This window comes from Lytechinus pictus, chromosome 12 (assembly GCF_037042905.1).
Source record: "Lytechinus pictus isolate F3 Inbred chromosome 12, Lp3.0, whole genome shotgun sequence".
Taxonomy (NCBI): Eukaryota; Metazoa; Echinodermata; class Echinoidea; order Temnopleuroida; family Toxopneustidae; genus Lytechinus; species Lytechinus pictus.
In genome coordinates this window covers 29676676-29695000 of record NC_087256.1, presented here as the reverse complement: position 1 = coordinate 29695000, position 18325 = coordinate 29676676, and positions in this window count along the sequence as shown.

Below are 18325 nucleotides of genomic sequence, written 5' to 3'. Positions count from 1 at the left end.
AATATATGACAAAATTGAGGGCATGGCTAAGCGCAACGAGCTTCTCAGTGATGGATCATTGTGTGTGTGTGTGTGGGGGGGGGGGGGGGGAGCTGACTCTGCATGGAGATCCGCCAATTAAAGATTATAGGAGAGAAGAGACTGCCGCCAGTTCGTGAAACCCCGTATTGTTCGTCAAAAAAGTCTCCAAACAAAATTCTTGTCCTTTTATGCACGTCCCTCAAGCACCTGTTCCATGTAATTCTTTAAAGACATAATATTTTATATATATTTGATTCCCACCAATCCGAATATTTTGGCCGTATCTTATTAAGTATCCATCCCCATATATATAATTGTAATTATCCCTTCATTAATAAGAATATTTGTGATAAGTATGTAAATGGACTGCATTGTTAAGAGGGCTAAAAACAAAGTAATATGCACATTCATCGCTATATCAAACAGTATTTTGGTTGATAATAACAAACTTTTGTTAGCTCGATCGCTACGCTCGCTCCATTATCAACTGACCTATTTTGAGGAGGTTGGCGTTACAGTATTCACTCACTGATATAAAAAATTGTATAATATACCATATTGTATCAATTAAATGCTTCTTCACAGTTCACAGCTAAAAGTGACTCGATCGCTACGCTGTCTTGCATGAAAACAACTTTAATTCATGCTATATTAACAATTGTAAAAGTTTTGAAATGCAATGCAAATTTTCTTGCTTGGTTGCTACGCTCCCTCGGACTGATGACTTATATTTCAGTAACACTGTGTCAAAATTCCCAAGCCCGGAAGCTATTCTGCCCCCCCCCCCATTTGAAGTATAGCTCAGCTCCTTCTGCCCCTCAACTCCCCTCCCCCATAAATAAGACCAGGGCCCTGTTTTACAAAGAGTTACGATTGATCCAATCAATCGTAACTCTATGGAAATCCATCAGTGTCATAATTTTTTCTACAGGAAATTTGCAAAATGCCCTTTGTAAACAAAAATAACACACCAAAATTTCAAGAAATCAATGAATTTATGGATATACATTCATATCTAGAATTTTTTTTTAACAAACATGCATTTTATATGTTGACTTTGCTGGCCTTCCATAGTTGCGATTGATCGGATCAATTGCAACTCTTTGTAAGACAGGGCCCTTCTTTGTCTGTCTTTATTGTCATTCATTATCCACCTTCCCAATTTCCTTACATTTCAAGAAGTTGTTGTCGGTGTTTGATTTTAGGCAATCATTTTAAGCAGGTATTTCTGCATTTATTAATAAATCAAAATTACACATTTATAACAATAATATAACATCAAACATACATAATGATCAAATTACAAAGGTGACAATTGTATAGAATTTAAGTAGATATAGACATAATTCATGTAAACAATAACAAATAAATTTAAATGCAGAGGCCAGCTATCGTAAGCCGAAAGCTTGAAATAATAGCAGCCATTCATAATGATCTCCACATCCTTATCATGATCAGGCTTACAAAAGCATCGAAATGTATCATTTTGCTTGTTAATGAATTTTTGATTGCTTCACCTTTTTTTATTGTTGATCAATTTCTTTAACCAATTTAGAATCATACAAGATAAGCGAACCAGTTATCTCGAAGTGACGACCAAGATCAAATCTATCAATAGAGGAAGCATTTTACTGTTGTCATGTACAGTCCTATCCGGGATTTAAAAAAAAAACTATTTGCTGAAACTCAAAGTAGCTTTCTCATGGGTGTTCAAGACCACTTGTTGGTCCTCGGAGACAGGACTATTTCATCTAAGATGGAGGCAGAATAATTAGATGATAGTTAAGGGGAAGGGCAGGAAGACCTGTGCTGTCATCATGGGCTTCAATCTCCGTTGAATGATGGCTTCCGATTGGTTGGTTTTTGTCCAGTATTTGCTTAATTATTAATCGCCTTGATGACAGGTGCGAAGCGAAGGTCAATTTCAGGTAAGAAACAAGCCCCCAGAACTCGGTCAAATTAATCGAAGCAATTACAGTCTGTTTTCAGACTGTATCAATGAAGACTTTGCTAAGTTTCACCGGGCGAAAATGACACACATTCACAAGAAATTCTCTTCTCTGGAATGCCTTATATCGATACCATGATGTGGGTACAAAATGCTAGATTTTACTTGTTAAAATATACAAACAACCCTTTACTTCTGTGACCTATTTTATATCATGCATGCAGTGTGTTAAAAATTGTTTAGTTTCAGTGGGGGAAAACAATACATTTTCATACTCGGTCTCTACATTCCCTCTCGTTTACAATGTCTCATTCAACACACAGTGTTATATGTATTAATGTTAGATGTCACTTACAATGATGTTGAATGCCAAATTGTCTCGCTCGGTCGCTTTGCTCTCCCCCTCTCTCTCTCATAATCATTAACAAGGATACCGTCACAAACCACTATATCTTGGCTGATATTCTTGTTCCTCCAACCCCTACATTGCTTTTTAGTGTGCAGTAAACCCGTTCACAAGTTGAATCAACTCTCCCTATCGTGAGAGGGGACTACCCTATTCACCCCCTGCTCGGTTGCTTTGTTCCTTCAACATTCTCTCTGGAACATTTCCTCTTGAAAATCCCTGGTTACGCCGGTAGATGCCATATCCATGCATACGCAACTCAAACGCTTTGAAATAATCTCGACAAAGGTAACACACTTTGTTTTATTGTCAAAAAGTAATGACCTAATGACCCAATCATCCAATCACTATGACATTTTAAAATGGAGGATTGGGTAATTGGCAAAATTAGGAAAGAAAAATAATAGAGTGAATTTCGCTACGCATAGCGATGGTGATGTGGCCTTCGCTCTTCGCTACGCTCGCGTGTCCCCTTATGCCCCTCCCACACCATCATTCTTGTCATTTTTTTAAATTGGAGATGAGCTTAGGAGGACATTAAGGGTGAAAAGGGGGAAGGAGGGGAGGGCAAAGTTAGCCTGAAGAAGTTAGCCATAGATTCATTCTCTGATACACTGCGATTGGGATGGTGACAATGAGGGGTGGGTAGGGGTAAAAAGAAAACTAATGAAAAACTTCCCCTGGATATCAGGATACACCGACTCCATGGAGTTTGAGGGGACCGGATCCCCAGTCACCCCCTCAAAAAATAATGATAAATGCAAATAATTGAAATGATAGAAAATAAGAATAAAAATCAGCAATTTCCTCAAATAAATATGTGACAGAATGTATTGATTTATGTTGATAGACCCTCTTCGCTATGCTCGCATTTTTCTCAAATATCGTGCAGTATATCCAACTTTCACCTCTATCATAATGTTTAAATACACCCCGCCAAAGGAGATGAAGAATATTACTGTCCCTTTTGTTTTAACTCGTTCTACTTCTTGTAATTGTCAATTATTAATATTTCATTAAGAGGACAAAATGAGCCGTAAGAATGGAAAGAGGGTAATTAATGTGGGGCGTGTCCCCTTATGCCCCCTCCCACACCATCACTCTTGTCATTTTTTTTTATAATTGGAGATGAGCTTAGGAGGACATTAAGGGTGAAAGGGGGAAGGAGGGGAGGGCAACGTTAGCCTGGAGAAGACCACATCACCTTCCAAACTTGACACCCTGGCTAATTTTCCCCATCTCCTGTAACGTGAACCGTCTGAGGCGGAATCACACAAATTTGTATCGGAAGGGGACCGCCGAGTGATTAATACACGAATCGTCCAGCAAAACTCCCGTGAACGGCCAGTCGCTTCTATATGCAAGGTCTATTCCCCTTCGTCTCGTTTCGAAGCCCGTTTCTGTCACTGTTTCGTTCCAGAATCATTTCACTTTGGATCAATATCCCATTTTTCTTGTCATTTTAGTTCCCAGAGCTCCCACCACTTACTGCAATTGTTATGGGGGAGGCTGCTTAACGATTGGGGGGAAAAAAGAAAAAAATTCAGGCCATTTCGGGACTGGGAGTGACCAAAATAGTTTTAAGAGGGGATCTCCCTAATCAATACATTAATCAAATTGATTTTTTTTTTCACTCAGAAATTACTGAATTATCTTGCAAAAGCATAAATAGGGAAACCTGTACCTATACTGTGTATTGTCTGTCTCTCATTTGAATAAAGTTTTCTGCATGTTTAAGTTAGTGGACGTGCTGTTTATCTCCCAAAAGCGATGACATTTGGTGCACTGAAGAGAAATTCGCTTACGCGTCGCTGAATATCGTTCAGTTGATCCCTGCAACACGAATAGTTTAATCAATTGTACGATTGGTTATAAGTATCAGTCTATTGCAAATTATTTACAAAAATTACCATTAGATGTAATGCAGGGACCGAGGAACGGTTTTGAAAGTGAGGGAGGGGGGGGGGGGCTGACCATGCAAAAATCACAATCACATTGCCATTTTTACGTTTTTGTACACGGTTTTGGGAAAAGCTGTTCTAGGCCCCTTTTACGGTAGGCTTTTCATTGAGGGGAGTGGAATATTGAAAGAAAGTACAAGCAAATGATGCCGCTTTAGAAAAAGTGCAATACCATATTTCATTGATTTACTAAATTCTAAATAAATTGTTACTTTCATACCCTTGAAATCAACTCAAATTTTTGCCATTGTTTTAGTCTCCATTTCAATCCAATTGATATTTGAATTTTTAATTGTCCAATATTCATCACTTTTTAATATTGTATTTCTTTTTTTTTCGTTCTATTTTATTATTTTTAATGATTTTTTATGTACACTTGCTCTTTAAAATGTATTTATTATCTATGTACATTGTAAATTGTAATTGTTTGCTTTTATCCATGCTTTGTGAACGTTTTATTGTAAACATGTTAATTTCAGCCTTCTGGCTTTGTAACATGTATTGTTTTTATACGAAATAAACCATGATTGAATTGAAAGAAAAAATGGAGAAGTGATGGGCATGTGTTTAAAAAAAAATGTAAAATGGAGGTGAAGTGTAACGTACTGGAACAATAAACTTGAGATTTCTGTTTCTGTTTATGGTAACTCTCGTATAAGAACTCGGCAGGACAGCTGTTTGCTGGTAAACGCCAGGCTGGTATTTAACCACTTACCGAGGAAACATTTTACGTCAAGGTTAATCAGTCATAATGGATATTATTCTCAGTTCTCTTCATCAAAGTGAAGACAATGGCAGAGTGGGGATTCGAACTCAAAACCTTGCGATTATGAGTCCAATGCTCTAACGACTGGACCACACGACCCGAAACCACTGGACCACAGAGCCCGTATACCGCTGCGCAGTGGATAGCAGGGCCCCGTCTTACAAAGAGTTACGATTGATCAAATCAATTGTAACTCTATGGAAATCCATCAATGTATTAATTTTTTCTACAGGAAATTTGCAAAATGTCCTATGTAAATAAAGAAAAGCACAGGGAATTTTCAAGAAAACAATGACTGCATGAATATACATTAAAGCTAGACAATATTTTGAACAAACATGCATAATAGATGCTGAAGTTGCTGGCCGTCCATAGTTGTGGTTGATTGGATCAATCGCAACTCTTTGTAAGACGGGGCCCAGGTATATACTTTTCTTATAGATCAGCATGATATCATAATGCGCATTTTTTAATGGTTGAAGCTTAGCCCTCATTAAAATTCAAAGAGAAAAGAATAAACTTTGCTTGACCCACCCCGATATGCACCCTTGACCATGAACAGAGCATTCAAGTGTATGTTAAGAACAGCCTCTGGCAAGCTCTTAACTTTTCCCTATCTATCACAGGAATACAACGAAATGAAAGTGAGTCACAAAAGGAAAATAAGCCAGCCAGGAATTTTCCGGATCATATTAAACGGAGAGGGGGGAAACGTGGAAAGAAAATCCATAAATCGTGGCTTTTATTGAAAGTCACGGAAGAAGTTGACTTATTAACCCACTGCTAAGACATTTCCAGAATAAAACATGAACAAAAAGGCTCTTTAAGAAATATTATGTACGACTTTGTCTCGAGGCAAAAGTAAATCATATTACAATTCTTAGCCCAAAATGTTGGTTGTCTGTAATATCGCGTGACTTATATGAAACACTTAAGTGAGTTCACTTGAAAATAGGTTGAGCTCATTATAAAAAAGAAAAAAACATTGGAAAAAATATAACTTAATGAGGTTCTCCTAGAGAAGTTAAGAAAAAAAAAATCATATTTACACAGACAGATGTGTTGAAGTAATGAAATATATCAAAGAGAGAAAAAACAGTATCTTATTAATCCATTAATTAATTCATCCGACCATCCATCCTGTCATCATGATCATCCATCAATCCATTCATTTATATGGTTAACTTTGTTTTTTATCATTTATCAATCTTGATTACAAACCTGATATAAGTTGATATAAGTTAATGGCGACATGGTTTCCTCATGGAAAAAAATCGAGAGTATATTATATTTGACACCAAGTAGGTCTTTCGACAGGACAGGAAAAGACAAGACAGGGTCGAAAGCCCCATAAAAACCCTTTCCTTTTCATTGCGTATTTTTTTACAAATTTCCACCATGAGTGTTTACGATATCATCAAATTTTAATTAAAAACACGCCATCTTCAAGTCTAGAGCTCGGATGCTTCAGTCCCTCGCGTGTATGTATGTTCTAGAACATTGTACGTATTTCTACCCCCCCCCCTCCTCCGGGGGATGGAGAAGACCCCTATACACGTCCATGATTGGACGATGGGCTCAAAGATCTGGGATGTGTGGGCATTTATATGTGTCCACAATTGGGTGGGGGGAGATGTCAGGTATATGAGATATGTTCGTTGAAAGGACACCTGAGGACAAGCAGAAGACACCGTTGCTGCTGGTAAGGTTATGCGGGTAATGACCAGTTATCAGCGATGGGTGGGGAAGGGGCGGGGCATTATGGCGCAGTGGTCACAAGGGCGTATCTACGACCTGCTATTGGTATGTGGGGATTAACGTTTGCATACAATAATTGTTATTACTTAGCCGTTTCTCATTTGCTCAATAGACATTATTTCTTCAACTCGCTATAGGGGATCCACGCTCTACAAGCCATGCTTTTTAGTGGATCCCCTCATTTCCATACACGCTTTTTATACAAGCTTTTATTATATAATTATGCTGAGGTAAAATTGATCTTGTACTCATACTTTGATTTGTATCTGTATTTGATTTATATTTGTCATGGAAATGAAAATAAACTTCTTGAATCTTGAATATATATTGGTCATACTTAAATGTATGAAAGATTGGCGTTATATGGGAAGGTATGGGACAGGGAAAGGACCTGTATGGTGATTTGGGAGGAGTAGTGTTGGGTGTGGCAATAAGGGCGCGTCCATATAAGAGATGCCACAGTGATGTACCTTTTAAATGATTTGAGAGACAGCATTATGCTCCATTGTTATATGGATCGGAATGACGCTCAGTAGGTCCTGCATCATATTGGTTTAACTGTATCGAATCCCGTAGCAGCTGAAATCGAGTCGTGTCCTGAATCTGTGATAGGACGGGGGTTAATTACACCCGAATATCATAGGCCTCAGCCAAAGGGACTGTTTTCAATCAATTACAGTGCAATGTGTGTTTTCTTCACCGTTCCTATTCAATCCACACAATACGATTCTGTTTCGAATAAGATCCGAGAGAGAAAAGAGAGGTATCAGCTTCAATAATCCACCCAATGCCAATGGGAGAAGCAATTCTAAATCGACGCTTGTTTGCTTTGTGCAATTTCGGTATTTTATTAAGCTTATTAAGTCTGCTAATTCAGATTCCTGAAAAGTAAATCGCAGAATGGACGAATAATGAAGGGTATTCTTCCAGCGAGGCTGAGCCCTTCAGGGGTGCAGGGTAGGGGTCTGGAGGGGTGAAATCAAGGCTGGTTGGACAATGAAGGGGGTAAGTGAGCCTTACCCCTTTGCGTGATGAGCTCATTCCAAGTGACGCATGGATAAAGACATGCTGTAATGGATACCGGTTCAACTTGATGAAGGCATTCTCCAAGCCCACTATCAATTTTAGGGATTATTCGAGGGGGCAGCAGACGAGGTGCAGACCAAAAAAGTATTATTTACATTTCAAAAATTCTGAAATTTGTTTAGGGTAAGATGAAGGTGCCGGGATATGGCCCGAGTATAGAGGGGAAAATGACACTGGTATAGCTGACTTACTTTCATATGACTGTGTTAACTGGGTTAGGATTTTGATTCGTTTTCAAGACTTGCTTGTTGTCGAAAATTGCGCCCTTTTGCTCACCCATTCAGAAGATCGAGTTCAAAACGGGTCCAACCCCGGCAAGGCTGTCTTTCAATAAAAAATTCAAAGATTTAAATTATGAGTGTAGTTTCCTGATTAATGGCCGCTCTATTATGAATAAGATACTTTCCTTCGAGGTCTAAATATATGGCTTAATTAGTGGAAATCAAACATAATCAATTAAATAGAATTAAAACATTTTGGTTTATAAAAAGTAGAATGCAGCATTATCAGTCTATCAGAATGAAAAATTGTCATGTTAATTTGCTGCGGCTATCATGTAGAGATGTTTCATGCTATGAGAATGAAGGTAAGATGGAAAATAGCAGAGAATGAAAAGGATAAAAAAAAAAGGCATCTCTAGCTTTTCATTGCACCAATGGGGATGGGGCGGGGGGGGGGGAGGGGGTCAGTGGACACAACGAACAACATTAGGGGAACAGTTGGATGACATTGTGTTCCACCGCTTCCCCCATGCACCCCCTTGCTCCTTAGAAGAGGAAGGACATTGGATGATGAGGGGAGGGCACTCGGCTATATCGACACAAGAAAAAAGAAATAGATGGGACGAATGGAGCAAAAAAAGAAGAGAAAGGACCTGAAAGGCTTTCCAAACGAAAAACCAGTCGCAAACATCCATCCGGTCATCGAACCTATTCCAGGTCAAGAAGCTCTGCTCTCAAAATGACACTGGAAAAAAGAAAAAGAAAAATTCCCACGTAGTGAGGAGAGCGCATGAAAAAAAAAAGGCAAAGAGGTCTCGAACAACAGAGTCTATCCATATCAATCAATCAATCTACGAAAATTTGACACCTATATTCGATAGGGTAACAATACAGGATAGAAGCACACAACCCCGGACCGTGCTCGAGTGCGAACAAGAATGTATGGTGCGCGGCGGTATGCGCGAAGGGAATGTTAATAGCGTAAAGATTCAAACAGCTCCCCGAAGGGGTGTGGACTTACACCCCTCGGGCTCAACAAGAAGCCGCCCTCTCTGGAGAGAGACAACTCTGGCGCAACTTGACAAAGCATTTCCCTCTAAAAAACACAAATGCTATACCTTTGAAACTGCCGGTCGTCTATTGTTTGATTAAGTGTGCTGCTAATCTTGTGTTATTATTTTGTTTGTTATCATTGTTGATTGTTCGGCAATAGTCTCGGGTTTTTTTTTTCTGGAGGGGTAATGGCGGGGTCCGTCTATCCCCTCTCTCCCTCTCTCCCACTATTAACCTTCGAGCAGGTTTTGTAAAGTAACTATATAAACTTATTTTACTTGTTAGAAAGTAAAATGGGGGTCCGTCGTTGTTGGGCAGAACAGTGCATTTCTGTCTCCATAACACCTTGAATCGAATATTGACACTTATTTTCGTTAATCCGACTCCGTTTGATTTCCGAGGTATTGTCTTTATTTTGCATCCCAGTTGTAATAAGAAACTTTGGATGAAAACTCAATAATGTAAACGTAAAGACCTGACCATGTTGACAGCGTTTACCAGTTACCTTATCAAATATTTACGTCAATTATGTATCCCAATCAGTCAGACTTCAGAATCTATGGCAAAATATCGATCCTATTTTTAAAATCCGTAGAATTTAAAAAGTAGATCTCAAAGGTGAAAATTATGTTGTATGTGTGTCAATTGTATTGTGTCAGTTAATACAAATAAATCGACTCGTAGCTTCAAAGACACCATTTTCACTCACTTAAGCCCATGTCAATATACACTCGAGTACTTTAAAGAATTTATCGACTGGTACTTGACTGATAGTGCTTTGATGTCACCATCGTCAAGAAATGTCACTTGACAGAAAGGCAATATTTATCAAACAAATTGATCCTCTCTTACTAATTACGATAATTGAGGCGTGTTTCCAAAATGAAACCTCCAATCGATTTATAGCTTCCCTCAAAATAAATCTTTAAATTGTGACGTGAAGTACTATATAAAAGCTAAATAAAATGTAAGCCTTTAAAAATACAGGACTGGTATGTGGATTGTCAGTAATTGGCGGATTCTATTAAGTCAGTATTGATTTAATGGCGGGTGATTTTCTCAAATTATTAATAGCGTTATATCCTGACGTCAATGCTATTCAGAAAAAGAAACAGTATTTGACGTAATAACAATCGGTGTGAATTTGATTAATCTAACTTTAAAATTGAAATTTGATTAAAAGTGGTCGTCTATCTCTTTCTCCTTTATAAGACGCTCGATTATTAAAAGTTAAACTTAAAAATTGAAAAATCGAAAAATCAGTATGCTTTTGAATGAAAGCAAGTCATACAGAGGTCAGAAAGAGCGCGTGAGATTACTTAACTTCAGTCCATGTTTAACCAGCATTCTACTTCTCTAACTCTCTAGGGTAACCCCGAGTCACGGAACTTTCGAAAGAAATAAAAAAAAAGATGATAGGTTGAATATAAAAGGCGGGTCATTCCTTGCAAGGGTATAAGAATGATGCACCTGACACTGTTTGACAGTCTCAAATAATTAGGTGTGAACGGCAGAAACCTTCAATCGACTGGAGAATATACACAATTTAAAGACAAAATCAACTCAGAAAGTCGATTTGAAAAAACAGAAAACATTTTCAGGAAAATAAAGAAAAAGAATAGGAAACAAAAATTGATAAGTTATGATATAATTTTCTGAATATTGTGTCAAAATTCATCACAAAATTAGATTTCATTATTAAAAGTTCAAAGTCAACATTATGCTAAAACATTACTGTCGAGCGCTTAGAGACTTCTGATAAAGTGTTTAGTGCTATATTTTAAAGCAAGTATAATCATTATTATTAAAGATCATTTCTACATTGGTATAATCAATCAGAAAATGCATATATGAAAGCTCTTCAAGCTTTTAAAAACGACGTCCAAATCGAGATAAGAACAATTATACAATGGCTTGTTAGCAAAGCAAGTTATGGTGCAAACATGAAATAACAGAAATTGAGAGAGAGAGAGAGAGAGTGGAGGAGAGAGATAGGAAAAGAGAGAAAGAGAGAGAGAGAGAGTTAAACAGAAAGAGGAACATGAAAAAGTATAAGTATTTTATATTTTTCAGAATCCCGCATTTTAACTCCAAAATGAAGTTGATTTAGATATCGCCCGTTCTGTGCATAAATATGTAGTGATTAGGTTCTAACAACTTCAGAAATTAAATTAACATTAATTTGCAGAATGAAAATTTATTAGAATATAGGCATGGCAATGTGGGGACCTCCCCTTTAAGACTATCTACCAAAGATGCCGACTTCCTATAAGACCTGCATTGAGATAGACACCTTTTATGTTTGTCACGACATCAAATTGTTTTATCACAATATTATGTTGCATCGTGAAAGTCAAAATCACGATCTCACATCCATAGGTGTTAAAGAAAACCCCTAATGCGTGAAAAGCACCGATGCAAATAATGAATGAGAAGGAATACCCCCCCAAAAAAAAAAAAAAAAAATAGAAGGGAAAGCATGCTCTTGAATAATGGTTTTTCGTAGTTAAATTAAAAGGAATATTCCAAGTTACGGTGCCCTAGAATATTGCGATTGTTTGATCTTCAAGAAAGGGTGAACACTCGGCCATTCGAGTTTTTTTTTTCTTTCTTTCTTCTGGTTGATTTTGAGATCTCTGATACTGGCGGCTTAACCCAGATAACCAACTCGCACAATAGCAAAACCCACAATATTTGTCTTTATAAAATTCATATTGGGGAAAAGAAATCGTTGTCACTTGACATGGTTTTCACTCCCCAAACTCTGGGGTATATATTTGCATGCCGTGTTTGAAATCCTTGTTCAATGTAAACGAGTGTCAATGAACTTTACAGGTGAAGGGTGCCGAGTTGTAATACGAACACCACGTTTTGTCGGGGAAGCACAATCAATCGAAACATTGGAATTATCATGCCAAAATACTTTGAGGAAAATGTGCATGTTCTGCTGCATTTATGCATTAATTGCGGGTGCGTCGTGGTCTAGTGGTTTAGACTCTCGCCTTTCAAACAGAGGGCCGTGGGTTCGAATTCTAGTCATGGCGTGGTTTACTTCAGCAAGAAATTTATCCACACTGTGCTGCACTCGACCCAGGTGAGGTAAATGGGTACCGGCAGGAAGTAATTCATCAAAAAGCTGTGCGCACCTGTCCAGAATCGGTATAGACTAGCTTAGCCGGGGTAATATAGGAGCGCCTTGAGCACTATAGCATTAGCAAGGTGGATACGTGCGCTATACAAATCCTGTATTATTATTATTAATCATATTGTTTACCTGAAATCGAACCTCAGACTTTCGTGCGCCTACTAGTTGCAATACAGACAACTCGACCACGGGACCTCCACGATATTTACGATCACAATATTTCTGATTTCCGAATAATAAATCTTTCACGTTTCATTCATCCCTATGAACTTGAGTGAATACATTTTTTTACTTATTAAAATGAAACCAGCGGCATTTCTTTCTTTGCGGAGGTTTATTTCAATGTTTATGTGGCCAGGTCGTTCTGGCCTCTTACCAACCACCAATACAAATATGACATCACCTCAAGTAAAACTACCTACAAAGGCATCGCCGCCTCACCTAGCTATCTGGGGAGTTTATCGCTTTTCCTTTGGCGGTCTTTTTAAAAGCACATCAATAGAGGCACCATTGGTCCCTAGAAAATAAATTTTCAGTTAAAAAACAACAAGTTATTGCATGAAGTATATTCAATGGTGTTGAATTCACGGTTTTGCAGAAAGAAATAGAAGTCCGACGACTATGATAACATTGTCAATAAGAGCCATTTTCTTCCGTTATGTGGTTTTATTTCAACTATGCCCATTTGTGGGTTTCGACTTCAATTCATATAGGATTTTTACAGTGCTTACATTCCCTGTGATATCCAAATCTAATTTATGTTTCCGATTAAGTGATTAAATGTGAAACTGAGTTCTCAATATCATATAATATACCTATCATTACCATCCACTTTTGAGTGAAACATGGAATTATACATATTTTCACGAAATTCAAATTCAAATTAAAAAAGACTCTCCTATTTTTTTACGCTTCTTAGTGTACAAGATAATTATCAATTCGTTTCTCTCGCTTCGCTCAATCTCTAATTATCATCTTTCATCTGTTTTAACAATTAATTCTCATGTCTAGAGCTTTTCTCATCCTCATCTTTTTCTCTCTAATTTTCATCATTAAAAAAAATATTTTCTTGTTTCTCTGTGACAATGTTGGCAAACGTATAATGCTTGTTCGGTCTTACCGTGCATTAAGTTGACTGCCACAATGTTTTCATTTCTGGCAGACATTCTCAAGCCTAAGTATATAGGAATGCATGTCCCCAATTTCAATCAAATATTTACTGCGGTACCAAGTATTTTTGACCGTTTGTCGACGGCACGTAAACGGGCCTCCTCAGGGGCGTTACGTCGATAGCTTGCCGTCAATAATTGTTCTGCCACGACTAAAACTGTAGCGCACGGGTGGCACATACAAAGAGTACAATTTTGTATTATTCTACAAAAACGCAATCTTCTTTTCTTCTATTATCAAACTTTGGGATATAAAAGGAACAATAGAAGGTATTTTCGGGTGGTCCTTTCCACCTTTCGTTGTTATTCGTGGCCGATGAAGGGCACTTGATTGTTGAAGGTAAATAATGCCGCACATTAATAGTCATTTGCTCTCGACATGAAATGATAACAGGTAGAAAAGGAATTCGAAGTGGCCGAAGAGACTGAGGATATCATTTATCAGGTGATTTGATGAGAATCGAAAGGGTATCATTGAATCTGCACGAGCATGACAAAAGCATAACCTTCACTGGGACGAGAGAAAAAACATCGACACACCATATAAACCAGCGCGACTGACAAGTGACTCGAAAGAAAGAGAGAAGAAAAATGGTTCTTTAATGTGTCAGCGTGTCGGTAACATGTTTACTTATGGTTTAACTAAATTCAGTCAAATTATCTAGTGACATTTTGTGTGTTGTACAAACAGTCCTCAGCACTTTTGTGCTTCTGGCCCGAGAAATTGGATGCATTTGTAAGTTTTCTATACTGGTCACGACAAGGCTAAATGAAGAGGTTAGTCACACACTATTCATGCGTTTATCAGCCTTCATTACAAGTATGTGTTTGCAATGAAGTCATTATGTCAATTACTGTCGCGATGGTGTTTGGCGTTTTTTCTACTTCTTCTGGGGTGTAGATGCGGTAATGCGATTTTGGAGGCCGCCTCGTATTATAACATGAGCTTCTTAGCGATAAACAGAGATTTGAAATGTAACCTCAGCGTTAAAGAAAAGCTGAAATTTCACACTAACCAAAGACATTTCAACACTATACTTCGTTCAAATGCAGACGAAACTGAAAAGATTATTGTCATTTGCGTCAATCTCTTTGGTGAAAAACTTTAAATATTTAACACTTCTATATCCTTAGTATTAAGCCTCTAATTTTCTCAAATGTTGGTGGTATGTTCGCCATAAAAGGTATTGACCTTTATGGGACTCAATTATTATCATACCCTCTCGTCTAAATGTCGGCAAAATACGCTCGATCATACTTAATGTCATTAATATTCGTTTGAAACGGAGTATACTACGATAGGTAACAGTCAGATGGTATTAGAGTTACCAATATCATCTTGAATCGAGACCACGAAAAACTGTAATTTATTCTTTGACACGTTTGAAGAAAGAAAATGACACTTTATTTTGCATGACTATGAACTTTATACAAAATAAAATGGAAATGTATAATCAGTATTGGTTTTGTTTATTCATATGTCTGCTTTGCTGATTTTTGACATCGCAGGTGCATCGATGACCAGTGCTCTCTAAGCATTTTCTAGGATCATTGACTTGGTTTAAGCCGTTAGCCTTCATTAACAAACCGTTGAGCCTCCTATAGTCATGTGAAGTACATTGAAGTATTTTGTATGGAAATTGGTGCCTTTCTGTATAACAAAATTATGCTTGTAATGTATCACATAACCAACTTTTTCCTATTTTTGCACGTGTTACCTTCATTTCAAAGATGTATCATATTAATTAGCGTAATAAAGGAATTGTTAGAGGCATTTTTTTTTTCAATGCTGATGCATTTTTTCTTATGCATTTGATCTCTTATGGGGAGGGATCAATTTTAGAAATATAATTTCTTACAAATTTTTGGATCTGTTGAGTATTTGATATTAATGTTTTTGCCTAAAATACCTTTTTCAAATTTCGAAATAATATATTTCTAGTTTAATTTTAAAAGCAGAAACTTGATTTCAAACACAATTTTTACCTTACATCTATAGTGAAAATGATTGAACTTTTTAACATTTAAAACCACTGTAAATGTATTTACATATATAGTCTAGCATGGTAACAGACGATGTATGTTTTTCTCAAGAGAGAGCACGCTTATATAGGAGTGTGAAAAACCCAGAAGCCAGAGCTTTACCAGACGATAGGATCCAAATCTCTTCGCAAATAACACCGATGAGGAGGGCGGGAAAACATTGGGCGCAAATAACATGAATTTAACATTTTCTCTCGGGCGTGTTAAGCACGTGACGAATATTACATGGGTGGATTAAGGAGGGATTAAGGAACGATAGGAAGGATAATTGGGAAATAATTACATGATTTAAATCATGAATGATTTTATCACCCCGACATATGAATGGTGGGTGACATAGTGTGCGAAAGACGAACATAATGTGTGTGTTTCATGTTGCTTGTTTGCACGCGTTTTCTGTAGTGTCCCTGTATGTGTGTGCGCACCCGACGGCGTTTCTCGAGAAAATGAAAATTGTTGGACTGAGGAATTGTAAAGCCTCGGTCACAAATTGAAGAACTGCTACGAACGCTGCTTCGGACGAACTATGTTTAGGTCTCACAAGCAGAGGCGTACAGACCCCCCCCCCTCCCCCCAAAAAAAATCATGATCAAGAAGAAAAGAGAGAAAATGAAAGAGAGAAGGGTGAAATATAATATTTCTCAATTTTATGTCAAAATCTATCACAAAATTTGAATTCGTAATAAAAGCGTCGACATTTGTGCTTGCTCGCTTCACTCGCTTGCAATTCTAAAAAAAAAGAGTTTCAAGAGATACGCCATATCTAGCCTCCTCAATATTTTTGGCTCATTACACCACTGCTCGCAAGATCTTTTTAAGAAGGTCGTACGGAACCAGTGTTCACAGACCATTCGTAGACCATGTAGACCGTTCATAAGATTACGGCGTGGTCGATGATCTTGTCAAGAATTGTTTTAACGTAGTCAAAAACATTTTTCGTAAGACTGTCGTAGAGCCACAAAATATTTTGTAGATTCGAGAGAAGTTTTGTACGAACTGACCGTTCTTCCAATATTGTTGGAATCTTTAATTATACATTGATGAATTTATTAAAAAAATTTATACCACTGAATAGTAATGATGATAATAAATGAATAAACGTGCACTATCGTACCTTTTTTTGTGTAATAAAATGTTGACGAAATTGTGATACAGATTCTGTCACAACAAGAAATAGTTTCTGGATGATGTATATATTACGATACAGGTCGCAGATATAGTGGTTGTCCTTGCCCCCTCGACCTAGACCACCTCCCCCTTTTATCTTTCTTTTCAACAAAATGCTTGAATTCCAAATGTTTGTTTAAAGAAATGAGTGCCCCTTCGGAAAATCCTGTATCCGCCCTTATATTTCACAGTGTGTTCCATATCATTACTTGGGATGCTTGAGTTCAATCGGTTTTGATTCATGCATGTTCGATAGAGATCGATGCGAATCGATCACTCGCCATAGGCTGTCAGCGTGTGGGTTGATTATAAAGCGTATTATAACCATGTACGTATTGCAAACTGTAAAGTAAGAAGAAGATGAAGGAATAAAAAACGAATTTGATAGATGATACCCCAGTATCATCCACATTATCAAATAGGTCAGTGGCGTATGTTTTTAGGGGACCAGATTATGGCGGTTAGAGCAAAAGTTCTTAAATGCGAGCAATCGATCAGTTCTTAAAAAACTTTTGATATAAAATTCTTTGTTTTGGTTAGATTTTGACAATACTCAGAAAGTAATATCATCTTTTCACTCTTTTCCTTCATTTTTTTTTCTTTTGGCAGAGGATGGCAGTGAAGGAGGTTTAAATATTTGCCAACGCTTGACATGTTTCTGCAATCGGTTACATTGCAAAAGAAAGTGGATTAGACTAAATCAAATTCGAGACTAATTCATTCCATTTGTTAAAAATACATATTTACAGGCATATTTACATAATTATGTAATACAATAATCAAAGACAAAAATGCCACTTAAACAAAAGAAAGCTCGCTAAAGTGAATTTTCATTACAGGGAAAGTTATACAAAAATAGTTTGGCCATTGCCACTGTTTAAAAAAAGAAAGAAAGAAAGAAAAAAGAACTTGTCAAGGCTGAGTCCCAAATCGGCAGCAAAATGTATCTACTATAGATAAGTAATAATGATAAAACAACTCAAAATAAATGAAATTTACACAATTTTATGTAATAAACATTACGTTTAAAGTAGAGGGAGATAATGCTAAGTCTCGTATAAAGTACATGGATAGGGATAAGGTGTAAACATGTATCCTTTTGTAAACTTCGAAATTATGATTTTGCGTATTTCTTGAGGAGGTGCATTGGGTGCATTCCAACAAGGGTTAGGGGTGCAGTATATAATAATGTTTAAAACGTAAATAAAGCTTTTCGTACCTATGTGTATAATGACATAGGAAAGTGTTCTTCCCTATATCCCTAGAGAATGGCTTCCGACTATTTGTGGTTATAAGAATATAATGACAAGGTGGAACACGGGACAATGTGCTGACCAGTGATAAAATGTTCTGCGATGACGAGGCCTATACCACACTGTCAGGATTGAGATTATTCAATAGGAGCGACTCCTTAGCTCCCCCCTTCACAAGAAAACCCCAAACACAAGCAATGGAAATTATAGAATACAAGCCTTTACCGCTAATTATATGACACGTTTTGTAACAAAGGTGACATTTCGGTGGTATTTCTAATCTGTTTGCTGTGTGGAAAGAGCTTTCTATGATGTTTTATTTTAGGAG